Here is a 27902-nt window from a genome sequence, read left to right on the forward strand (position 1 = left end):
AAGGGAAGAATTTCATTTTCTTCCACCCATTCATTGATTTGAGCCAATATACATTTGGTAAACTTTACCCACTGCATCAAGAAGGGCGATCTGACAATAGCTTTCTGGCAAATTATGGTTGCCTTTCCTAAAGATAGGGACTATAATACTTCCTGTCCAAAATGGGGGAATATTTGAGGTTTCGTTCCATTTTTTAAAGACCAGGAAAATAATTTTACTCCAAAGTAATGGGTTTTGTTTTAGTATAGAAATGGGAATCTCATCAGGCCCCATTGCTGCCGAGGGGTGCATTCCTTGAATTGCAGACGTAATCTCTACTTCAGATGGGGGGGTCATAGAGGAGCATGTCCTTTGTTACCATTTTGGCATTTTACTGGGACATACCCCATTTTTACTATTTTTTTGCTTTCAGCCTCCTTCCAGTTAGTGACAGAAATGGGTGTGAAACCAATGCTTGATCGCGGACAGCTAGACATTTCTGAAAGGAGACAAAATTCTGAATTCAGCAAGAGGTCATTTGTGTAGATCCTTAAAGGTTTTCCTACAGAAAATTACATCTGAAATAAAATAATATTGAAATTGAGGTGAAAAAACAGCCATTTCTCTAACATGTTTACTCTGTAATTTTTTCCTGCGATGTCAGATTTTCAAAAGCAATATACGGCTACGTTTGCTGGACTCTTCTGGTTTCTGGTATATATAATGCTTGTAGGTTTTCATTGTATACTGGGTACAGCAATTTATTTGGTAAAATATAAAGAGTCAAAAATCGGTATCAAGGAAACCTTTGTATTTCTAAAATGGGCACAAGATAAGGTGTTGAGAAGCAGTGGTTATTTGCACATCTCTGAATTCCGGGGTCCCCATACTAGCATGTGAATTATAGGGCATTTCTCAAACAGACATCTTTTTTACACACTGTCTTACAATTGGAAGGAAATGACAAAGGACAATGACACTTATTCTTCTAGTCTGTGTTCCCCCAAGTCTGCCGATAAAAATGGTACCTCACTTGAGTGGGTAGGCCTAGTTGCCGTGACAGGAAATGCCCTAAAACACAACATAAACACATCACATTTTCCCAAAGAAAACTGTTATTTTACCCAGAATCCTGTGCAAACCTCAAAATTTGGCAAAAACACTTTTTCCTCACATTTCAGTGCTGCAAAGTTCTGGAATATGAGGGGAGCCCCAAACTTCCTTCTACACAGCATTCCCCCACATCACTTTATAAAAGCGGTACCTCACTTGAGTCGGTAGGCCTAGCTACCACGACAGGAAATGCCCCAAAACACAACGTGGACACATCACATTTTCCCAAGGAAAACTGACCTGTTTTTTGCAAAGTGCCTAGCTGTGGATTTTGGCCTCTAGCTCAGCTGGCACCCAGGGAAACCTAGCAAACCTAGACATTTCTGAAAACTAGACACCTTGGGGAATTCAGAACCAGGTTCTGTTACCCAGAATCCTTAGCAAACCTCAAACTTTGGCAAAAAACACTTTTTCCTCACATTTCGGCGATGGAAAGTTCTGGAATCTGAGGGGATACACAAACTTCCTTCTACCCAGCATTCCCGGATAAAAATGGTACCTCATTTGTGTGGGTAAACCCAGTGCCCCAAAACACAATGTGCACACATCAAAATGATCTATTACAAAACTACCTATTTTTGCATGGGGGCACCTGCGTATTTGGCCCTGGATGTGGCGGTCATCTAGGGAAACCCACCAAACCCAGACAACCACACAAGCCACCCCTCCCTGGACTCCACTGGATGTCTAGTTTTCAAAAATGTCTGGGTTTGGTAGGTTTCCCTAGATAACTGACACACCCTAGTAAAACAGGTAGTTTTGTAATAGATCATTTTGATGTGTCCACATCCTTCTGTGATGTTCCAAACACTAAAATTGTGAGAAGAAACTCACTTAGGTTATGTTAAAAAGACCTCTCACCCACCCACCAAGTTGGTGGCATGCTTCGTCATCGGGCCCCCCCGAGACACCTAGCATGTCACGGGTGTGCTTCCACGCCTGATTACAGCGGAGCAGGTTTTTTCATTTTTACCACACATACTGATTAGATTTGGCACGAGGGTGAGTGTTTGTTCAGTAGATCAAATTTTATTAACAAGAGATTTCACAAAAATGAAATGCACTGTTAATAACTGAAAGGCCAAACAACTGAACCAATGACTCACAGCTCGTGAGCTGTAAAGCCGCATCAAGGCACCAACCGCTTTACAGTCCACTCACACAACTTTCATACATCATATGCACAAGACCATTCACGCTGCCAGCCACGGGCCCAGCACATTACAACACTCACATCAACAGACAGCGCCATTCAAGGGCCCATCACTTTCATACGCCCACATGCCTGATACAGCAATCACACCAGCTGACAGGAGTGTGTGGACTGTGGTTAGGCTAGCAATGTGTTGCAGTGGCCAACAGCAAATCTCTATTTACACCTCCGACCAAGCACCACTCCACGTACACCACCAGCCAAGCACCACTCCATGCACACCGCCAGCCATGCGCCACTCCATTCACACCACCAGCCAAGCGCCACTCCATGGACACCGCCAGCAAAGCGCCCCTCCGTGCACACCGCCATCACTTTTGTTCTTAACACCAACACCACTAACTAATTATAAATAAGTACAAAACTACAAACACAAAAACTCTAACTAAATACATGACAGTAATGCCAATATTAAACATATATAACATGTGAAAATATAAAACAGGCAGTTTACACTCACGGCAGTTCCCAGTAATTCCTTTGGGTGTAGTAACTCCTGAAACAGCCAGCCACACACAGCCCAGGCTTTGAAGGACAATCAGTGCAGTACATCCTACTCTCCCTCCAGATACCTCTTTGGGCACAGACTCTACATTTCTTACTGGCCAAGTCTTTTTTGGGAGTGGGAGGAATGTGATCAGGAAAGTGGTGATCTTTCAATCTAACCACATCCTCCACCACTGCTTCTCTAGGAACTCTTGCCTGTTCCACCACAATAAGGCTCTCTATCACGACTCCTGAAATTTAACAAGTTTAATCCTTGACTCAGGGAAACAATCCTTGAAACCAATAAAAGCATTAAAAGTTGCTAAATGAAACAAATGGATGGTCAACTTTTTATACCACACGTAAGAATTACGAACAGCAGTGTAATGTTTCAACCTCTGATCTACTCTATCAACACCACCCATGTGCTAATTGTAGTCCAAAATGCACGCAGGTCTGCGCACTTCTGCAACCTGACCCCAAACAGTCACAGGGGAAGTACTCCCATCATGGGTGGTAGTTAGCATGTACACATCCCTTCTGTCTGCGAATTTCAGAGCTAGCAGCTCATTATTACGCAAGGCACTGCACTGTCCCCTCTCAAGTTTTTTACAGACAAGCTCCCTTGGATACCCTTTCCGGTTAGAATGGTTTGTGCCACAAGCAACAATGTCCACTCTGAATAATTCCTTGAACAACTGCACTCCAGTGTAGAAGTTATCTATATACAAACTGTGACCTTTGTTAAACAGTTTACTACCAATTTCCCACACAATTTTCCCACTAACTCCAAAACTGGGCAGACAACTAGGGGGGTCAGCACTGGAATCCTTACCAGTGTTGACCTAGAAATTATACACATAACCTGTACACTTTCAGACAGCACATACATCTTAATCCCATACCGTACCCTCTTACTAGGAATGTACTGCTTAAAAACCATACGCCCCCTTGAATAGGACCAAAGACTCATCTTCAGATATTTCTTTCCCTGGAACATAGACCTCTGAAAACCGATCTACAAAATGATCAAGGTCAGACCTAATCTTAAAAAGACAGTCACAATCAGGGTGATCTTGTGGTAAGGCTTAAGCATTGTCAACAAAATGCAGCATCCGAAGAAGAAGCAAATACCGATTACGAGTTATGGTTTCAGGAAATATAGCAGTTGCCATCAAGGGACTAGTAGACCAATAATAAGCTAGTGACGGTTTTCTTATCAACCCTGTAAGGAAATGCCTTCCTTGGCATGGTTACCCCCTAACCTTTTGACTTTTGTTGATGCCAGTTATGACTGAAAATGTGCAGAGATCCTACTAACCCGGCTCCAGCACCAGTGTTCTTTCCCAAAACTGTACCTTTGTTCCCACAATTGGCACAGCCCTGGCACACAAATAAGTTCCTTGTAACTGGCACCCCTGGTACCAAGGGCCCTGTGGCCAGGGAACGTCTCTAAGGGCTGCAGCATGTATTATGCCACCCTGGGGACCCCTCACTCAGCACAGCTTGTGTGTGCTGGTGGGGAGAAAATGACTAAGTTGACATGGCACTCCCCTCAGGGTGCCATGCCCACATCCCACTGCCTGTGGCATAGGTAGGTCACCCTTCTAGCAGGCTTTACAGCCCTAAGGCAGGGTGCACTATACCACAGGTGAGGGCATAGTTGCGGTATGGCGCTGGTGCCTGCGCCAAAGCCCAGTCAACAGGGTAAACTTGTTTTACCACTTCCAGAACAAGATCTCAGAAGGCATGCAAAATTACATCTTCCCCATGTGGGAGCTTACAGATGTGTTCAGGTGGCCAGGCTCTTTCTGCCAATAGGATATCACAATTAAGTTCTTCCCAAAATATAACACTAATTGTGCGCTCTATGTCTCCCTTGATTTGGATATTTAAATCATAAACCCTGTCGAGTGGGAGAACGCACCTGTACTCGACTGTAAGAAAGTTGTTAATTGCTGTCGCATCCAGATGATCTTTCAGACTCTGGCGACATATTCTGACTTCTGCCACGCTGTCCAGCAGGGTCCTTGCCATGTCATGTTTAATTGAAATTGCTGCACACCTTTGTCTTTTTAAATTGTGGCTTTTTTGTGAGGATTTGTCTTCTTTCTTGTCTGTAGACCGCTGTAAGTCTTTCTTCTGTTTCGCATAGTCAGAACGTTGCTCTGACCGGCCCACTCTCTCACTACGTCTATCCGGTGCGTCCTGAAAGGAACGAGAGGGATGTGACTCAGTGTATCTGTCAGGAGCTTTAAAAGTTTCTCTATTTCTGAGATTATATCTCCTTTCGGAGCTCTCTGTCTTTATTTTGCTTTTGTTTATCCCAGTGTTTTTTTTAGAACTCTCTTGTGCTGGTTTAGAACCGTCCTTAGGGGTGGTACTCTAAATGTCAAGTTTGTTTTGGCTTGACTCCCAAACTATTCTATACTATAGTTGTATAGCTGTGATAAATAATTTTGGGTAGTTGACGCTCCTGTTTCAACTGTGGAATCTCCAGGAGCCACTGGTATATGACCAATGCTACCACTTCCCCTTTAATGTTACTGAGTATGATTGAGGAGAGTGTGTCAAAGTTACGCATCAGTTTCATCTCCAAATCCAGGGCTAGTGCAGCCCCATGCTCATTTTGAATTTGTTTTAACACTTCCGACAAATTGGCAATTGTGGGGTACCATGTGTGGTAGTGTAAATTGCAGCGAAGACTGTAACTCATGTGGTGCAGTCGTCCACTGCGGGAACCATTCTGAATTGTGAGAATTCTATGTTTATCTTGGGGTCCGGTATGGGGAACACTGTTTCCAGCTGGTTAGTTTTTTGTGCTATCCAGAATGGAATCTTCTCAGGTTCTGTGGGCGCTTTGCTCATGATAGAATGTAATGTTTGTGGGTTAATCCCAGTAATGGCCAATTGGTGACCTGCTAATGCTGCATGTGCTGGGGCGATGTTCAAGGTCAGCATAGCGAATTGTACTAATCGTTTCTAAAGTTGTACTAACTCATTATAAAGTGTGCGTATGTCAGCTATTTGCAGCGCCTGTACGCCAGAATGTGGTGTGTATGTGGCAAACATGGGCCATGTTGGTCCATCATTACTTAAGGGACCTAATATCACGGATTGTATTACATGTGGTAGGGCACCATTGAACCAATTTTGATGTTCTTGATAAGATAGAAGTATCGCTAGATACTGTTATGCTCAGTACCGCTTCTGTATGTTTGCAATTTGGTATGTGTAAAATGTGTATGTTGTAGTGTCTTCCTCAGGAAAGGTAAACCAGGAATAGAATGTTTCTGTTGGTAAGCTTCATGAGCTTCCACGATAAATGTGACATCCCCGTCCTCGTTCGTTGAGCCATGGACTACTTAATGTTGTTTTAATGAGTGACTGACATTTTCTGAAATATCAATGTCGTTAGCCATGTTGAATAATGGGTGCAGAGAAAGAACACCAAATGGGGAGAAGTCATTTTAAAAGTTCAAGCTTGAACAACCTACAGCCTAGTTATGAGCTCCCTATTCAGCTGAGGAGGATTTTCCCCAAAACCACAGACCTCTCCGTATAATGGTAGTTAGGGTACCTGCTGTGTGTGAGACAGAGATACTCAGGATATCTATAAATCAGTGCCAAAACACCATCATTGGTGGCGCCATGTTGTAGTTGGGCTCTCGCTCCTAGGTGAGACTGCTGGTTTATGGATGACAGCACTTTTGTTTGTGGGCGTCTGAGTCACTCCTACAACAAATCGCAACTGTTGGCCCAACCCTCCCGGCTCACAAGCAGTACCTCACCAAAAACCCAAGTAGTAAAAGGTAATTTCTAGCATCCTTATGCATGGACTCTAGATTGTGACATCTCAGGGGAGTCATGGTGAAACGGAAGTTAACCTTTTCTCACGTTGGCAATAACTCTCAGTCATACACAGGCAATGAAGGAAATGCAGGAAAGTTTTCAATAAATTTATTGAAAAGACTGCAATCTACAATAAAATGCATGAGCTGAAATAATTAGGATGATGCATAATAAAAACTAAAAAAGAAGCATGATTGTAAAGATGAGTCATGAATATAAAGACCCCACCATCTTGCAATAAACATGAAATGTGAAATCCCTACCATAGAGAACCAAGGGCCAGATGTATCAAAATGCTAAATTGCGACTTGCAATTTGCGAGTCCATCCGACTCGCAAATTGCAAGTCGCAATTTGCTATGCAGTACCGTGTCTCAGACACCGACTGCGACTCGCAATGGGGTCGCAATGACCCACCTCATCAATATTCATGAGGTGGGTCGCAATTTGCGGCCCCATTGCGAGTATAGGCACTCGCTAACATGGAGGCCTGCTGACGTCAGCAGACCTCCATGTTCGTGACCTGCTTTTAAATAAAGCAGTTTTTTTTTTTTTTAAGTGTAGCCCGTTTTCCTTACTGGAAAACGAGCTGCACTTAAAAAAAATCCGAAACCTTTAGTTTCGGTATTTTTTCAGGGCAGGGAGTGGTCCCTTGGACCACTCCCTGCCCTGAAAAAATATTTTTGGGTCCAGTCACAAACTGGAAGGGGTCCCATGGGGACCCCTTCCAATTTGCGAGTGGGTTACCATCCACTTGTAAGTGGATGGTAACTGCGATGCCATTTGTATTGCATCCCACAGCGACTCGCAAATAAGAAGGGAACACCCCTTCCTATTTGCGAGTCGGAAATGCATATTGCGAGTCGGTAACGACTCGCAATATGCATTTCTGCATGGCAAACCCACGTTTGCGACTCGCAAACGGCGATTTTCGCCGTTTGCGACTCGCAAACGGTTTGCTACATCTGGCCCCAAATCCCTAGCCTAATGAGAGCTAGGTGTGATATACCTAATCTGCCAGTACCATCTCCATGAGAAGCGTTCCCCAACCCTTGTTACCTTGAAATGAGGTCCAGGTCTGACTCTGTGGGGACACAAAGGCTGATTTCTGCAGCAAGGTGACGTGCCGCATAGGTGGCGTCAATGGCATCTGGTAGGAATCCCTCTGATAACCCTGACTGTGTGAGGTGTATTTATACAGACCATTTAGGATCCCTGATGCAGGTATGTTCCAAAACAATTGATAATCTCCGACAGGTGTCCGTTGTGTTCCTGTCACCCATAAGTGAGAAGGGGACATGATGTGCCTATCAGCGTACATCACTTGATTATGACACTGATAGTGACGCCTTCAAAGAATGGCACTGATAAAGCAAAATCAAAAATTTTCTCTAACTATAAACATGGCAGCCATTTTAAGAGAAATAATAAAATAAATGGGTTAAGGCAGAGCAAACTAAGTAGGTTAAAGGTCAGTAGGTGATGGGGGCATAGGCCTGCAATCCAAAAGGCTAAGCTAACCTTCTGAGTCACAATAAAACTAATCAGGATCCACTACACAGTCACATTGTACGTTTTACATCAACAGGTTGAGCTGCTGCTGGGCACACAGAGGCCACGAAACAGACTGCAAACACACCCCTCCCCCGGATGAAGCCCTCAGTGAAGACAACACTCCTGGATGTCTGGACGTGGAGGAGGGTTCTTGCCCATCTGGGCAACCTGGTCAGACTGCAACAGTGAGTCTCACTGTGCCCACAGTGTCACCTCCCAGCTCTGTTCCTTCAACATCACAGGAAACCACTTGCCCACCAACCTGTGTCCCTAGTATAGTGTTTACCATCTCATACCCCCTAGTACTGGATCCTGAGGTGCAGCTCCACACTATGGACACTGAGGGTCCAGGAACCACTTAGAGGAGACACCCAGTGGCAAGGACACAGGCCTCTGTGAGTAGGGTGCGTGGGAGGGAGGCTGTGGGCCAGTGGGTTGAGGCCACTGGAGCTGCTCTTGGCAGGACACCATCTGCCATGTACTGGGAGTCTGTCAGGAGTTCCAAGGCATGATAGGCTATATGTTGACCGAACTCCGGGAAATCAAGCAGCTACAGAGGGACATGCATTGGAACAGATGGAGGCCCACAATACCATCATGGCCTCCCTAACAGGGGTGTTTAGAGACATACATACTGCCCCTGCAGGGCTTTTCAACAGCACTCTACCCCTTCCTTTGGCCAATCAACAGCAGGCCCAGCATCATCGGTGCCAGCCACAGGAAGGGAGGCCCTGCCAGAGGAACACCAAGACCCACACACCTCTCCCTCTGTAGCACCAAATCCACCCACCGGCAGGTGGGACATCCAGCAAAGAATCCAGGAGGTGCAGATTGCAAGACATCCACCACTGCCAGTAATAACCCTCTTCCTTAAGGACCTCCTTTGTGTGTTACACAATCACTCTGGCCTAATCTGAACCACCTACCGTTTCCAATGGCGGAGTACTCTAGACTTTATACTCCCAAAGGTGTGGCATCTACTCCAATGAATAAATTTACCATGACTGACGCCTTCACATTTGATTGTTTTGTTGAGTCATGTCACATATATTTTCTGTTAGTCATAGCTTGACAATACAGTCACCCTTCACTGACTCTTTGTCTGCTGACAATCTGTCAGAACTATTGGAAATCAAAAATGATTGACTCATACTGAGTAAATGAACATGTTGACAGGTACAGACCCCCAGACCATGGAAGGAAGGGATTTGTCAAACATTGTCCTGTAGAATAGGCAAACATTGATGTGGTTTATGTCAGCAGTGTGAGCATTATCACATACCACACCACATTAAGTCAACATCACATAATCCAAGATACAGACAGATGGCAGTACAACAATCCCTGATCAAAGGGCCATCATAATCCAATGCCCATGCATCTGGTGGTATGACATAAACATATGTCAGTCTTGTAGCACAGGCACTGCGGCCTAGAGTGATCAAACATATCTACAGATACATACAGGTCATACAAAAAGAGTGTTTAGCCAATGTGAAGGAACAATGACTTGGTTGTAAGTTAGCACTACATATTTTATGCCCACATGATGACACACATGATGCATAAGGCCCACCAAAGCACACAGAACTAGTCCAATGGGCACTTCTGACCTTCCACCCAAACACTGGGCAAGATGTCTTGGCACAGGTCTCCTACACCCAAACTCTGTGACCCACATTACCTGGATCAATACATTTCCACTTCGTATGTCAGACTAGCATCACATACCTGCCAATGTCACAACTCTGAAATGCCCACATGAAGACGTCATGGTGAAAGTACCTGTACAACGAACAAAACAAGAAGTATAGGCTTGAAACCATACATATGACACATGTCACATAGCAAGCATTTGGAACACAAAGTGCATTGCAAGGAAACTGACACAAACAAAGCAACATCATCAAGGTGGGGAGTATTCAAAAGCTATCTCATCAAGCAGCCTTTGGCTGATTATTGCAGAGCATTAGCTCTCTAGCTGTATCCAAAACACTCAACTCAAAACATTCTTACAACTACAGTCCATCATCCAGTCACAGTCATAACATCACAAGACATACGTACACTCATGAGAAGTAGCTGTGGATGAGATCTTCTCACAAGTCAACTTTTACCTCTTCACCACTGTCATTCTCAAATTGCATTTCAGGATTCTCACCCGGTGGCTCCTTCTTCTCTGGGATGTACAGGATAACCCTCCGCAGGGCGATTTTGTGGAACATGCAGTATGCCACAGTGATCTGACAAACTTTCCCGGGGGAGTAGAGGAGGGCTTCACCATTCCTGTCCAGACACCCAAATCCCAAAAGCCTGCTCCACTGCCCGCCTTTTTCTTCCATGAGCCTCACTGAAGTGGACTTCCCTGGTGTAGTTGTATTCCTCAGCAGTGTCAACAACCAAGGATGGTTTGGATATGCTGAGTCTCCTGCTAAGCAATGAGGCATAAGTGAACCAATGAGTCCCTCACTTTATGATTGTAGCACCTGACATTGCTCACACACAATCAGGGCACATGTTACTTATGAACCAGCCATGCCCTCTCTGGATGCAGTTGTGACATCAGTTGGCATATGGTGCTGTTCCGCGTTATGAAGGAATCATGGGCTGATCCTGAATAATGGGCACCAACATGTGGTATGTAGAGATCCACCAAAAAGACAACTTGCACGTTGATAGAATGGAAGTTTTTTCTTTTGCAATAGACTTGTTCAATGGTCTGCAGTGGCACCAAGCCAACATGTGTGCCATCGGTGGGTCTCACCACATGTGGGAGGCTGGCAAAACCATATAAGTCAGCTTTCACATTGGCTAAATCCTCACATAGGGGAACCTGATATAACTGTCAGTGTGTTTCATCATTGCTGAGAGGAAGTCCTTCAACACCATACTGAACATAGGTTGGGACATATCACCAGATAGGGGCACTGTATGTTGGAAGGACCCTCTGGCCAGGAAGTGCAATTCTGACATCACTTGTACAATGGGTGGTATGCAGGTTGGATTACTATTATCTGGCATCAGATCTGGCTCCAAGTGATGGCATAAGTCCACTATTGTTTGCCTATCCAGGCAGTATAATTGACTTATATGCTGTTGCTCCATGGTCTGAAGGTCTGGCAGTAGATGACAGACAGGAGGTTCTTGCATCCTCCCTCTCCCACTGTACCTATGTGTGACAAGACATGATCTGTAACATTAGTCAGTGTTTCCACAGCAACATACATGATGCAAACCAATGATATCATGTGTCAAAGCATTTCTCACTGGATAGACAAGACACACAGTACACATCCCGGCTGGCAACTACACAAGGGTCACATGTGACCCCCGTGGTTGTCAACACATGTGTCCATGCCATGGATTGGGATGAACCTCATCCGTCTAATACACAATTGCCCCTCAAAATGTGACTGTATTTTCCGGTTTTGTTTATTAACCACACTATGGTAGACAGACTTTGCAGTACACCTCTTTGATATCAGGACCTCATGCATAGCAAGTAATTTTGGAGAAAACCAATCAGAACTAACCTCTCATGCCTATGTATCTTAAGCCATAGGTACAGATTAAGATGTAAACGCAATTCACAGAGTTAAATGTAGTGTGATTCTTTAGGATCCATGGGGTTCTTAGACCTAACTCCAGTTGTTTTTTCTGACTCGTAAGGCAACAAATATTACATCTCCCACACGGGAAATGACCCACCTATGGTGGGAGGTTCCTCACATTCTGTATGCTGCATGTTTGTACTTGTCTTGTTTTCGGTCTAGCATGTACTAGAAGATCCCTAAGGATTGTGCCCTTTAAAGGCAAATAGGGGCCTTTCAAGGTCCAAAGGACCCGAGTTCAGAATTCAAGTAAATCCCATAGGTGGTAACACACACAAGGTGAGTCAGGGGAGGCTTATTGTGTGTGTCAAGTAGCTGTTCCCTAGCATTATTGTGCACCCGCTTCACTGCTTTTCTTATCGGGTGGGTACTGTTTTGCTGTCAATTTCTCTGAGAGAAAATCCGCATGTCTATTAGCTTTCTTTGTGCAATTCCTACGTAAATGTTTGTGATGCTACAGCATATATTGTAAGTGTAACGGAGTTTACAAAGCCAAATACAGTATTTTAGGTCACCAAAATGGCGGATGCCTGACCTACTCCACTGGACATTAGGCACCACCCACGACGAGTGTCGTCTGGGTGGTAGGTGGTTCCAACCGCGGCGGACACTGCCATAGACCAAAGTTGTTGCTTGAGACGGTTGCGGCCTAATGGCTGTATCTGTCCGCTGTGATGACCCCGTACGTGACCGCCATGTTGTGCAGATTCACTCTCTTGACTCCTGTCACTGCTGCCAGCAACACCTCCACTACTTGAGCTGCTGTGTGTTGCCTTTGGGAGTAATCATGCCATGTCCAGCAGGTGATAGGGCCCTTGCCTTTTCTCCGGAGGAGCTGGAGAGGCTTTTTAATGAGGTCCTTCCCTTGTATTGACAGCTCCATGGCTCACCAGAGGAGCAGATCACTACCTCATGTACAAAATTAACTCTGTTTGACACCATCCTTTCCCTCCTCACAGGCTACAATGTGCCCCTGTGTGCCAGTTACACTTCTTGTGTGCCTGTTGTTGCAGTCTGCGCAGCATCAATGAGATGTACATTGTACAGGTGTTGGTGAATGGTACTATGGGGGTCATTCTGACCTCGGCGGTAAAAGGCTCTTACCGCCGGTCAGAAGACTGCCCTTCGACCGCCGCGGTAACCCGCCACGGTCATTCTGACCCACAACTGCCAAGCCGCCAAAAACCCGACATCCACGGAAGGCCGCCTCATCAGCGGGCAGCGATAAACTGGAGATGACCAAACCTCCACCGCCACGCCAACACAAACACGCCCATGCCATTACGACCCACGAATCCACGCGGCGGTCATTCAACCGCGGTATTCCATTGGCGGTACACACCGCTGCGGTCAAAATACACACCCAGCTCCAAAACCCAGCCACATTGGACAATTTGAAATACACACACCTGATACACATACAAACACCACCCCCACACATCCAAGCAACTATAAAACACCCACCCACATCACCCACAAACCCCCACTAGTTGGAAATCGGAGAGAAGGCGATAGAGAGAGAGCGAGCGAGCACAGCAATCGAAAACCCCAACACACACAGGAACCCAACATCATCAACCACACCACATCTACGCACACATCACCACACACCACCACTCACATCACCACAAACACCACCCCACACCTCATCCACACCACCCCATGGCACCCCAAAGACACCCCAGGTTTTCGGACCAAGAACTCCGGGTCATGGTGGAGGAAATCATAAGGGTAGAGCCCCAGCTCTTCGGCACACAGGTGCAACACACCACAATAGCCAGGAAGGTGGAGCTATGGCAGAGGATCGTCGACAGGGTCAACGCTGTGGGACAGCATCCCAGAAACCGGGAAGACATCAGAAAGCGCTGGAACGACCTACGGGGGAAGGTACGGTCGATGTTCTCCAGACACAACATCGCTGTGCAGAGGACTGGCGGCGGACCACCACCCACCCCTCCCGAATTCACAGCATGGGAGCAAGAGGTCCTTAACATCCTGCATCCTGCGGGCCTCGCTGGAGTAGGCGGAGGAATGGACTCTGGTAAGTCTAGTCTCAACTACTCCCCCCCCCAACCACCAGCATGCCAACCCACATCCCCACTGTTGGAAAATGGGTTATTGGTAGGGCAGGTAGGTACCTACACCTAGCAACAAGCCACAAACCTCCACAAAAGTACAGTTAGGTCTCAGTAAATTAATCCCAGCTCTACCCTTGGTAGCTTGGCATCGAGCGTCAAGGCTTAACTTAGGAGACAAAGTGTAAAGCATTCAAATATCACAAAACAGTAATTAAATAAAACACAGGAAACAGTTTAAAAATCCAAAACCAATTTATAAAAATAGCTTATATTTTTATCTTTAAAATGACACAAAAACGATTAAAATCGGTTCAGGGGAACCGGAGATATGAATTTTTAAAGTATTATTATTTTCTAGCGCTTAGAAACAAAAAGCGCCAATCGGGTCATCTGGTTGCACCAGGACCGGGACAAAGTCAAACTTTCAGGCCGACCGCGATGGAGCCCTGCTCGGCTACAGGTCGCGGGAAGCCTCGGTTAAAAAGTTACCTTCTGACTTAGTCTTTATTTTGAAGTTTTTCTTCACCGGGACGAACCTGCCAGTTGGATCCGACCTCCTGGAGCCCTTGTCCGGATACGCGAAGTCGGTTTCCTCTGTGGTGATTTCTACCTTCGGACTTAGTCGTTTTTTCGAGATGAAAATCCTTCGACCGGGGTAAACCTGGATCTTGATCCGACGTCCGTGGAGCCCTTCTCGGATACGATGGCTGGAAGGTCCCGGTCAACTTTTTACGTTCGGACTTAGTCTCTTTTTTGGATGTTTTTCTTTACCGGGACGAACCACGAAGTCAGGCCGGGTCGCGGTTGAGGCAAGCCGGCTAGAATTTCCGCGTCGGGTCGGTCACTTTATGGAGCTTTTTTCCAAAAATTCTCCAATCTTTTCCAAACTTCTGGGGCTTCACCCAGATGTTCTTTTGGGGTCCACAGCTCACCCCAAGGGTCCAGAAGTTCTGTGATGGTCCTTGGGAAGTGCGGACTTCAACTCCCAGAATACACCTGGCGCAAACTCCTTTTTGGCCACTGGACAGTGGTCAGCTGGTCACTTTTTCAGGAGTTGGTGCAGGGGACTCTGGTTAGCAATTTTTCACCTGTAGCAAACAGGGAGTCCCTCCTTGAACCAGTGGAAGCCAGGCAAAGTCCTTCTTGTGGTGAAGCCCAAGTGTGCAGCTGGTGCAGTCTTTCTGAGTGCAGGGTCCAGGTGCAGGCCAGGGGTCCAGCAGGGCAGTCCTTCTTCTTCTTTAGTTCCTTTCTTGTTGAATTCTGGAGGGGATCTGAGGCGTGGGTGCAGGTCTGCCAGTTTTATCCTTGCTCCTGGGTGAAAAGCAGGGGGGCCCTGGTCCTCCAATCAGGGACAGGGTCGTCCCCCTGTGATGACCACTTCCTGGGAAGTGTGGCAAAAATCCATCCCAGAAGGCAACAGTCTCTAAAAATCCAAAATGGATGAATCTGATTTTTGGAGGAGAGATCTGGCTGAGCCCACCCACTGGTGTGGCTAAAAATCATAAACACACCCCTCTCCTGCCCTCTCCTAATCTAATCAAGGGGGCACCTAGCTGTCTGGGGTTGCAGGATGTGGGGGTGTTGCTGGGTGCTCCAGATGTCCTTCTCTGCCTTTGAAGACCAGTTTGGCAGCCCTCCCCCTTCCTGCTTCCCCATCTGCTGAGGGGAGATTCTCTCCCCCAAGCACATTCCTTTGTGTGAAGTCAGGCCACTTCACACCTCATTAAAGTAGCCTGGCAGAAGCTGCTGCAGGCTGGCCAATCAGAGCACAGCAGCAAAAACAATGCAGAGCTGAAATTGGCAACTTTTTAGGTAAAGTCTAAACTTTTTACCTGCACTAGTTATATTAAATCCAACAACTGGAAGTTGTGGGATTTATTATAACAATCAATTTGATACCAAATTCTTGGTATGTAACATTTAAGGAGACTTTAAAATTTTAAATAAAGTCTGCCCATTCTAGCCTATGAAGGCCATTTACTTCTATGAGGGAAAAACGAATTTGGCTGTTTTTACCTCACCAGGGCTTATAAATCTACTTTTATAAAGTCCCTGCTTATAGTTACATGGCACCCAGCCCTAGGGGCACATAGGGCACACCTTAGGGGTGACTTATATGTAAAAATAAGGTAGTTTAAGACTTTGGAAGTACCTTTAATTCCAAAGTCGAATTTGCATATAACTTTAATTTAAAAGCAGCCAGCAAGGCAGGCTTGCTTTTAAAATGACACTGGGCACCTCAGCAATGCACCTAGGTGTGCACCACCTATGCTGTGGCCCCTAAACCTACATGCCCTACCATATACTAGGGACTTATAGGTAGGTTAACTTAGCCAATTATAATTAGCCTAATTTGCATATCCATTTTACACAGAGCACAGGCCCTGGGACTGGTTAGCAGTACCCAGGGCACCATCAGAGTCAGGAAAACACCAGCATAAAGTGGAAAATGGGGGCAAAAAGTTAGGGGGCCTCTGCAATCAGCCCCAGTTTCTCACACAACCCCCCCACACGCCCAGGAGACTCAGCCCAACCCTGGGAGAGTCTTCCTGGCTTGTTAGGCGAGGAAGACAGTGAAGAAAACTGGCTGTCCCTTTGCAGGGCCTACTCTGCCTTATATCCTCCTGTCAGGGTCACTCCCTCTGGGTAGTGAAGCCATCCCAACAGTAAAAGGACCCAACCCAAACTGAAACTTCCCTCTAGGGGGGTCTTCCTCCTCTCTCTCTGCCAACTTGGGTAGTGAGGTGCCCACCTCCCCTACTCCTAACTTTGCTAGGGCAACACCTAGCTTACCCAAAGAGGTCACCCAACACTTGAGCAACCCCACCATGACCAACAGGGTCAGGGGGCCTACTTTGCTATTGGCCTTGGGGTCTGCCTCCCAGGCCAAGTACAGTGCTGCCAGGAAGGCTAGCACCCAGCAGAGGCTACTGACAGCTGTCAGTACCCAGAACCACACCCTAAGCTCTCCACTGACAGGTGGCTGAGCTGCTTTAGGGGCATCTTTGGGGTCCTGGCACCCCTCTTGCTGTCTTGAGTGGGGGGCTACCACCTCCTGTGGCAGACACCCTCCTTCCACTCTCCCTTCTGTCAGTGCAGGGGCAACACCCTGCATCTGGACAGCTGCCTGACTACTCAGGACTTCCTTGGGGTCAGGTGAGGCCTCACCAGTGCCAACTCTGGGCTCCCCCCCTACTGGGGCAGAAGGCCTTTGGCTCCCTGGAACTCTCTTTAAGAGTGGCCTACCCTTCCTTTTCTTCTTTCCTTTTCTTGGGGACCCCTGTCTCCTAACTGTAGGGACTGACTCCCCAGGACTTTGGGTTGGGGGGGCGCCCTGGGCGACCACCCCATCTGTGACCAGACTCACCTCTGGGAGGTCATTGCCCAGGATACAATCTAGGGGAAGGTCAGCACTGACTACCACCCTAATCCAGTCAAGGATACCCTCCCTCTCTAGGGGCACTATGGCTACAGGTTTGGAGGTGACCTCCCCTGTGGCTATCCTGACTTTCTTTGTCTTTCCTGGGACATACATGTCTGGGGTCACTAACCGGTCACTCACTACAGTGTGACTCGCACAGGTGTCTCTCAGGCCAGTGGTAGGGATCCCATTCACTTGAATGTGGTGGAAGTGCCTACTCCCACCCTCAGGGATCACCAGCTTACCATCTGGTCCTGTCTCCCAGCACAATGCTAGGAGGACTTCATCATCTGAGGAATCCTCCTCTATGGCTACACTGGACAGCCCAGTGCTAACCACCTTCTTTGGACAGGCTGCATCTCCTCTGAAGTGACCTGTCTGCTGACAGTCAAAGCAAGCCCTACTGTCCAAGAGCTTTTTTAACCCTGGGTCTCCCTGTCTCTGTATGTCAGAGTGGGAGTGGGATTTACTCTCCTCCTTCTTAGGGTTCTGGGGTACAGAGGGAGTCTCTGTGGTGGGCTTACCACCTCCCTCCTTAGGTTTTTGGGGACCTGTCCCCCCCTTCTTGGAGTCTCCCCCCTGGGACTTGACAACCACCCTGGTTCTCAACCACTCATCAGCTGCCTCCCCTAGCTCTCTAGGGTTGGTCAGTTTAGAGTCCACTAGATGCTGGCGTAACCTTTCTTGGATACAATTGGTCAAGATGTGCTCTCTCATGATCAGATTGTATAACCCCTCATAAGTATTTACTTTGTTGCCAATAATCCAGCCCTCTAGTGCCTTTAGTGAGGTGTCCACAAAGTCAACCCAAGACTGGGTACTGACCTTCTGGGTGTCCCTGAACTTCATTCTATATTGCTCTGGGGTCAGACCAAACTTCTTGACTAAGCACCTCTTCATACTAGGGTATGAATCTGCCTCCTCCCCCCTTAAGGTCAGAAGCCTATCCCTCCCTGAGTTGGGGACCAACTCCCACAAAAGGGAACCCCAGTATTGAGGCTTAACCCTTCTCATTTGGAGTGCCCTCTCAAAGGCCCCTAGCCACTTATCTATGTCATCCCCCTCTACATAAGCAGGAACCACCCCCTTGGGTAATCTGGGGCAAACTCCCCCACCCATGGACACCTCAGCTTCTTTATCGCTGCTTCCATCTCTTTTTTCTTTGTATGCCCACTTTTTCTTTTCTAGGGCCAGCTTTTCTGCTTCCAAAGCTATGTAGGCTAGCTGGGCTTCCAGCTCTCTTTCCCTGATGGATGGGTTCTCTCCTCCTGAAAGGACCCTCTTCCTACCACTAGCTTTGGGTCTGCCCCTAGTGACTGTATCCATTGAGGACCGTTCCTCCTCTTCCTCACTTGGGGTCTGATGCCTTCCCTCCCCTGAGTGGTTAGAGTTAGCATCTTCCTCTTTTTCTTCCCCCTCTGGAGCTTCCTCTGTCTCTACCTCCTGGGCCTCAGCCCATGCTGTCAGGGATTTAATCAGGATTTGCTTCCTGAGATCAGGGGTTGCAGGCAAGCCTCTCTCAATACACAACCCCCTAAGCTGGACTACTGTCAGTGTGGGTAGACTAGCCAGATCAAGCTCCATGGTTCCCTAGTTTTGTGTCAACAAAAACTTTTTGCAAAAATTGGAAACAAGAATTTAGAAAAATTACAAAAATTCAATAATTGAAATTAATCCAAATTAATTTTTAAAAAAATTAAAATTAAAAACAATTTTTGCACTAGGACAATTTAAAGGATTTTTAATTTGTTTTATCTAAAACTGTAACGTGATATTGAACACAAGTACAGGATCCCGTCGCTGCTTCCAATTATGTTGGAAAATGGGTTATTGGTAGGGCAGGTAGGTACCTACACCTAGCAACAAGCCACAAACCTCCACAAAAGTACAGTTAGGTCTCAGTAAATTAATCCCAGCTCTACCCTTGGTAGCTTGGCATCGAGCGTCAAGGCTTAACTTAGGAGACAAAGTGTAAAGCATTCAAATATCACAAAACAGTAATTAAATAAAACACAGGAAACAGTTTAAAAATCCAAAACCAATTTATAAACATAGCTTATATTTTTATCTTTAAAATGACACAAAAACGATTAAAATCGGTTCAGGGGAACCGGAGATATGAATTTTTAAAGTATTATTATTTTCTAGCGCTTAGAAACAAAAAGCGCCAATCGGGTCATCTGGTCGCACCAGGACCGGGACAAAGTCAAACTTTCAGGCCGACCGCGATGGAGCCCTGCTCGGCTACAGGTCGCGGGAAGCCTCGGTTAAAAAGTTACCTTCTGACTTAGTCTTTATTTTGAAGTTTTTCTTCACCGGGACGAACCTGCCAGTTGGATCCGACCTCCTGGAGCCCTTGTCCGGATACGCGAAGTCGGTTTCCTCGGTGGTGATTTCTACCTTCGGACTTAGTCGTTTTTTCGAGATGAAAATCCTTCGACCGGGGTAAACCTGGATCTTGATCCGACGTCCGTGGAGCCCTTCTCGGATACGATGGCTGGAAGGTCCCGGTCAACTTTTTACGTTCGGACTTAGTCTCTTTTTTGGATGTTTTTCTTTACCGGGACGAACCACGAAGTCAGGCCGGGTCGCGGTTGAGGCAAGCCGGCTAGAATTTCCGCGTCGGGTCGGTCACTTTATGGAGCTTTTTTCCAAAAATTCTCCAATCTTTTCCAAACTTCTGGGGCTTCACCCAGATGTTCTTTTAAGGTTCTTTTGGGGTCCACAGCTCACCCCAAGGGTCCAGAAGTTCTGTGATGGTCCTTGGGAAGTGCGGACTTCAACTCCCAGAATACACCTGGCGCAAACTCCTTTTTGGCCACTGGACAGTGGTCAGCTGGTCACTTTTTCAGGAGTTGGTGCAGGGGACTCTGGTTAGCAATTTTTCACCTGTAGCAAACAGGGAGTCCCTCCTTGAACCAGTGGAAGCCAGGCAAAGTCCTTCTTGTGGTGAAGCCCAAGTGTGCAGCTGGTGCAGTCTTTCTGAGTGCAGGGTCCAGGTGCAGGCCAGGGGTCCAGCAGGGCAGTCCTTCTTCTTCTTTAGTTCCTTTCTTGTTGAATTCTGGAGGGGATCTGAGGCGTGGGTGCAGGTCTGCCAGTTTTATCCTTGCTCCTGGGTGAAAAGCAGGGGGGCCCTGGTCCTCCAATCAGGGACAGGGTCGTCCCCCTGTGATGACCACTTCCTGGGAAGTGTGGCAAAAATCCATCCCAGAAGGCAACAGTCTCTAAAAATCCAAAATGGATGAATCTGATTTTTGGAGGAGAGATCTGGCTGAGCCCACCCACTGGTGTGGCTAAAAATCATAAACACACCCCTCTCCTGCCCTCTCCTAATCTAATCAAGGGGGCACCTAGCTGTCTGGGGTTGCAGGATGTGGGGGTGTTGCTGGGTGCTCCAGATGTCCTTCTCTGCCTTTGAAGACCAGTTTGGCAGCCCTCCCCCTTCCTGCTTCCCCATCTGCTGAGGGGAGATTCTCTCCCCCAAGCACATTCCTTTGTGTGAAGTCAGGCCACTTCACACCTCATTAAAGTAGCCTGGCAGAAGCTGCTGCAGGCTGGCCAATCAGAGCACAGCAGCAAAAACAATGCAGAGCTGAAATTGGCAACTTTTTAGGTAAAGTCTAAACTTTTTACCTGCACTAGTTATATTAAATCCAACAACTGGAAGTTGTGGGATTTATTATAACAATCAATTTGATACCAAATTCTTGGTATGTAACATTTAAGGAGACTTTAAAATTTTAAATAAAGTCTGCCCATTCTAGCCTATGAAGGCCATTTACTTCTATGAGGGAAAAACGAATTTGGCTGTTTTTACCTCACCAGGGCTTATAAATCTACTTTTATAAAGTCCCTGCTTATAGTTACATGGCACCCAGCCCTAGGGGCACATAGGGCACACCTTAGGGGTGACTTATATGTAAAAATAAGGTAGTTTAAGACTTTGGAAGTACCTTTAATTCCAAAGTCGAATTTGCATATAACTTTAATTTAAAAGCAGCCAGCAAGGCAGGCTTGCTTTTAAAATGACACTGGGCACCTCAGCAATGCACCTAGGTGTGCACCACCTATGCTGTGGCCCCTAAACCTACATGCCCTACCATATACTAGGGACTTATAGGTAGGTTAACTTAGCCAATTATAATTAGCCTAATTTGCATATCCATTTTACACAGAGCACAGGCCCTGGGACTGGTTAGCAGTACCCAGGGCACCATCAGAGTCAGGAAAACACCAGCATAAAGTGGAAAATGGGGGCAAAAAGTTAGGGGGCCTCTGCAATCAGCCCCAGTTTCTCACACCCACCCTCACCCCCAACCCCCCAGCACATATCCTCCCTGCCAATGTCTCACCAGCACAACCCACCAAACCCAAAACCAAACCCTGAATGCCAACACAAACCATGGACACCCATCACCTATGCATGACCACTGCACATACCCATCCCCCCCACAAACCACCCTCACAACTCCTGCCACAAGGGAATGCCAGCACTGGGGGACAAGGGCACCCACAAATCGCACACCATGGAACACACAGAAGCAATAACCATACTCTTTCACCCCTGCAGGGCCCGAACGCCAACACACCGGCCAGGAGGGTCCAGATATGTCCATCCCACCCCCAGAACAGGCCTGCAGTGAGGACAGCAGCTCTGTCGACCTGGAACCTGATGACCAGCCCGGACCATCGGGGACCTCTGGAAAGTCGGTTCCCCACACACAGACACAGGCCACAGCAGACCTAACCCCCTCTGGGAATATCAGCACAGCTCCCACCCAGCGGGCCCATGCCTCTGTCTCCAGGACAGGTCAATCAGCGGTGTGTCCGCCACTACAGGGCACCCAGGCTGACCCAACACCCCAACAACAACAGGGACCTGGGGGCAGTGGTAGTGGGCACACCGTCCAGGGGACAGAGGCCCGGGGAAACAGGGCAACTGGGAGGGCTGCAGTGCGACGGGGGGGAGGACAGGCCCAGGGAACCGACTCTCCAAGAGGCCCTCACCACCATCATGGGAGCATACCACCCCTCCCAGGAGACGATGGCGACGGTAATGGCCAGGTTCCAGGAGATCCAGGCACAGCAGGAGGAACGGTACATGGGGTACAGAGAGGAGCTCAGGAACATCGTCCAGGCCCAGAACCTAATAGTCACCACATTGCGGGACCATGTGGCACCCCAAAGGGCCCCTGTCACCAGCCTGGACCAGGAACAGCCTACCACCTCCGCCGGCGCTATTGGACAGGCGGCCCCCACACAACGACGGGCCACCAGAACCCCACCTCCTGCTGAAGATCAACCACCCCGCAAGAGGAGCCTGAGATTACAAAGGAAGACAGAGTAGGATGCCAAGACCCCCGCCAGCCTAAGATCCCCCCGGATGTCATTCCACTGTCCCACATCATCACCCTGTCCAACCTTGAACTGCCCCTGCTCCATCCTTCCACAGGCATATGGACAATGCACCTGTGCGACCGAGAACTGGACTCTGCCATGGACATCACTCCACCCCCACCCATCACCGTTTTACTATCATGGACCTATATGTAGCACTTTAAATAAATCACTAATTGCACTTAAAACACTCAGGAGTCTGCTTGTATTCTTAACAAATGTATTACACATAACGGTACAAAAATGTTCAGTTACATTGTGATGACAACATACCAATGTCAATGTGCTTTACTCCATGGCCGAACAAACCAGAAGTCACGCAGTGGGTCATACAGCTCTGAAAAGCCAAGGGAAAGTCACAATTCAGTTGAAAGGAACTGGGGGGAAACACAGAAAGTAGAGATGCAGGAGGCCAGAAGTAAATGTAAAATGCCGTGGGGATTCTTACCTGGGTGCTACTGAAAATACTGTTGTAGACTGTCTCCCTGTTGTCCGTGTCGTCCCCGTCGTCTTCCTCCTCTTCACTCTCCACAGGCTCCACAGCTGCTACAACACCACCATCTGGACCATCCTCCTGCAGAAAAGGCACCTGGCGTCGCAATGCAAGATTGTGAAGCATACAGCAGGCCACGATGATCTGGCACACCTTCTTGGGTGAGTACATTAGGGATCCCCCTGTCATATGCAGGCACCTAAACCTGGCCTTCAGGAGGCCGAAGGTCCTTTCTATGATCCTCCTAGATCGCCCATGGGCCTCATTGTACCGTTCCTCTGCCCTGGTCCGGGGATTCCTCACTGTGGTCAGTAGCCAAGGCAGGTTGGGGTAACCAGAGTCACCTATTAGCCACACACGGTGTCTCTGTAGCTGTTCCATAACATAATGGATGCTGCTATTTCGCATAACATACGCGTCATGCACTGACCCAGGGAACATGGCATTTACATGGGAGATGTACTGGTCAGCCAAACAGACCACCTGGGCATTCATCGAATGGTAACTTTTCCTGTTTCTGTACACCTGCTCATCGTCCTTTGGGGGTACTAAGGCCACATGGGTCCCATCAATGGCACCAATGATGTTGGGGATATGTCCAAGGGCATAGAAGTCAGCCTTCACAGTGGCCAAATCACCCTCCTCAGGGAAAATAATGTAGCTCCGCATGTATTTCGTCAGGGCAGACAACACTCTGGACAAAATCTTAGAAAACATAGGCTGAGACATCCCTGATGACATGGCCACTGTTGTCTGAAAAGACCCACTTGCCAAAAAATGGAGGACTGACAGAACCTGCACCAGAGGGGGAATTCCTGTGGGTTGGCGGATGGGGGACATCAGTGCTGGCTCCAGCTGGGCACACAGTTCATGTATAGTGGCTCGGTCAAGTCGGTAGCGAAGTATTATATGACGTTCCTCCATTGTCGACAGGTCCACCAGCGGTCGGTACACGGGAGGATTAATCCTTCTCCTCGCAAGTCCCAGCGGACGGTGCCTAGGAAGGACAACATGGAGCACAGAGTCAAGCAACCCACAGGTACGTAACTACATCTTGCACAGTACACGATTCTCAATGCATTGAATGGCTTGTATGAGTGGCAATGCAAGGCCTAGGCCTGTGTGACGCAGTAGTAATTAAGCCCTGTGGTCCCCGCGGCTGCCTGACCTGAGAAGTGTGACAGTGGGATGTGAGGTCAATGCGCTGGCGTGACACACCGTGGCGGTAGGCGGTCGAAGACCGCGGCGCAAAGCCGCATTGGTTAACATCGAACCCTATGGGTTTCACGAGCCAATGACTAGCTGCGCCGGCGGTCGCGGAACGCACCACGGCGGTACGCGCCGCCGCGGGCGTGACCGCCATTTTCTATCTGGTTAATCACTCTAGACCTGATCATCCACAGGAGAGGACCTATACTGCAAGTGCTGCTGTGACCTCGGTCTGGGAGATACAATGGCTGCTGCGACTGGGGAAAGGGCCCCTGCCTTCACTACAGAAGAGTTGGAGAAACTTGTGGATGGGGTCCTGCCCCAGTATGCGCGACTCTACGGTCCTCCAGACCAACAGGTAAGTACACTGTGTGCACGTTGAATGGGCTATGCCTGGGTTGTGTATGGTGGATGTAAGATGGTGGGGTGGGGGGACAATGACGAGTGCAAGGCACGACAGATGAGAGCATGTGCCACATCGCAAGGTTGGGGAGGGGGGGCCAATCGCATCTATCATGCGGAAAATTGATGATATTTCAATTTCCACCCTGTACATGTCAAATAGGTCAGCGCCCATCAGAAAGTCGACATTTGGCGTGCCATCGCCAAGGAAGTCCTGGCCCTGGGGGTCCACAACAGACGGGGCACCCACTGCCGCAAGAGGTGGGAGGACATCAGCCGCGGGACCAGGAAGACCGCCGAGTCACTGCTGGGGATGGCCTCCCAACCTAGGAGGGGTGCCAGTCGTACCCTGAGCCCCCTGATGTCCCGGATCCTGGTGGTGGCCTACCCCGATTTGGATGGGCGCGTGAGGACATCACAGCAGACTCAAGGGGGTGAGTACCGGCACATTCAGCTATCTTTACGCGCAGTGGAGGTGCCTGGGTGGGGGAAGAGGGCTGTGGGTGACATTAGGCCAGGGCGCTTTCTGTAGTGTAGTCCTCTGCTTTAGCCATGTCCCTGTGCCCCCGCCCCCCACCTCTGTAGGGTGACAAGTACAGCTATCCATGGTCCTGCATCACCCATGTGCGCGTTTGTTGTCCCTAGACCTGTTGGCCTAGTCACAAGTACTGAGTAGTGTACCCCGATTGCGCGGCTTAGTGCATGAGGCTCCTGTGTCTGTCCTCTCCGCCAACGGTGTTGACAATGCATGCACTCAACCTGTTTTTATGTCTCCCCCCACCCTTTTTCTTTATCTTCTTGTGCATGTGTGCATTAGCATCATCAGGCGGAGGAGAATTGGCACCGGAGCACGAGGGAGCTGCAACTCACCAGGCCCCGGTGGGCCATGGCACAGACACCGAGGCCACCAGTGAGACGGAGGGCGAGGGGAGCTTCACAACGGGGAGCCGTGGTGACACCAGCGACACCGACACGTCCTCGGATGGGAGCTCCCTAGCGGTGGCGGCAACGCGCACCAGCTCCGCCTTCCCAGCAGCCCCTCCGCCTTCACTCCGTGCCCGCTCGCCCAAGAAGGCGTGCGTCTCCTTCGCCCCAGGCACCTCAGGCCCTGCCCCTGTTACCCCTGCTGCCCTCAGTGAGGAAGTCATTGACCTCCTACAGACCATCATTGTTGGGCAGTCTACCCTTTTGAATGCCATCCAGGGGTTGAGAGGGAGGTGCATCGTAGCAATGCATACCTGGAGGGCATTCATTCGGGTCAGGCTGCCCATCAACGATCGTTCAATGCTCTGGCCTCAGCACTGACGGCAGCCATTGTCCCTGTTTCCAGCCTCCCTCTTCTAACTGCCTCCAGCCTGTCCCTGTCTCCTGTTCCTCTGCCTATCCCACCCACACCATCAGACCAGCCTGCACACACCTCAACACCCAAGGGCAGCTCATCCAGACATAAGCACCACAGATCACACAAACATTCACCCAAGCAACACCCAGATGCAGACATGCCAACAGCCACTACCACCTCTGTGTCCCCCACCTCCTCGTCTCCCTCCTCCCTCCCTGTGACGTCTCTACTCACACCTGCATGCACACCACCAACAGCCAGTACTTCCATCACCACCACACCCTCCAGTACAGTCCGCACACGTGCAGTCACCACCCCCACTGCCATTTACACGTCCCCTGTGTCCTCTCCCACTGTGTCTGTCACCCCCTCTTCCAAGACACACAAACGCAGGCAGCCACCCACCCAACAGCCAAGCACCTCACGACAGCCTCCAGCCCATGCACCTTCACCCAAGGACAGCACACCTGACTCTCCTACAACCACCTCCTCTACCTCCACTCCCATAACCACCACACCTACCCTTTACCCTGGTCCTAAAAAACTTTACCTCTCCACTCTTGACCTCTTTCCCTCCCCTGACCCCCCCCCTCCATCTGCTAAGAGTCCCAGGAGCGCCTCAGCCACCACCAGCCCGGCTTCAAGGGTCACTGTAGTGCATGGCTTCTGGAGTCCCCCCTTTGCCAGCAGTGATACATCGGTCAGCAGCAAGGGGACAGCCAGCCCCCCCCCTGGAAAGAGGACCCATAAAGTAAGGGGACGCTGCGGGACGACTGACACGGCTGCCCCCAAGGACCAAAGTTCTGCCACTTCACCTGCCACAATATCCAGGGGAGGCAAGGGCCAGAGAGCCAGATCGAAGGAGGGCAAGGGCGGCAGGGCGGAGAAGTCAGCCAGCAGGAGCGCGGACCAGGAGGGCCCCACAAGCCCCATCCCGGGTGTGAGGGAGGACACCCAAGGGCCCAGCACACCGTCACCGAAGGGTCCAGCAACTGCACGGTCGGAGGGCGACTGAGCAGGGAGTCGTGGCCAGGTCTGACTCCCTTGACTTACAGAACAAGCACCGCTGAACAGGGCCCCGCCGTGCAGAAAGTCACCGCTGAACAGGGCACCGCCGGGAGGAGCACCGCTGAACAGGGTCCCGCCGTCCAGAAAGGCACTGCTGAACAGGGCCCCGCCGTCCAGAAAGGCACCGCTGAACAGGGCCCCGCCGTGCAGAAAGGCACGCTGAACAGGGCCCCGCCGTCCAGAAAGGCACCGCTGAACAGGGCCCCGCCATCCAGAAAGGCACCGCTGAACAGGGCACCGCCGTCTCAAGCACCGCTCCGCTGGGCCCTTACTGTCAAGCACCGCTCCGCTGGGCCCCGCCGTCTCAAGCACCGCTCCGCTGGGCCCTTCCTGACAAGCACTGCTCCGCTGGGCCCCGCCGTCTCAAGCACCGCTCCGCTGGGCCCTTCCTGTCAAGCACCGCTCCGCTGGGCCCTTCCTGTCAAGCACCGCTCCGCTGGGCCCCGCCGTCTCAAGCACCGCTCCGCTGGGCCCTTCCTGTCAAGCACCGCTCCGCTGGGCCCCGCCGTCTCAAGCACCGCTCTGCTGGGCCCTTCCTGTCAAGCACCGCTCCGCTGGGCCCCGCCGTCTCAAGCACCGCTCCGCTGGGCCCTTCCTGTCAAGCACCGCTCCGCTGGGCCCCGCCGTCTCAAGCACCGCTGGCCCAATGACAGTGCCGGTTCTGTGTCGTGCTAATGTTCACGCT

Source organism: Pleurodeles waltl, chromosome 4_2 (assembly GCF_031143425.1).
Source record: "Pleurodeles waltl isolate 20211129_DDA chromosome 4_2, aPleWal1.hap1.20221129, whole genome shotgun sequence".
In the NCBI taxonomy this organism is placed as follows: Eukaryota; Metazoa; Chordata; class Amphibia; order Caudata; family Salamandridae; genus Pleurodeles; species Pleurodeles waltl.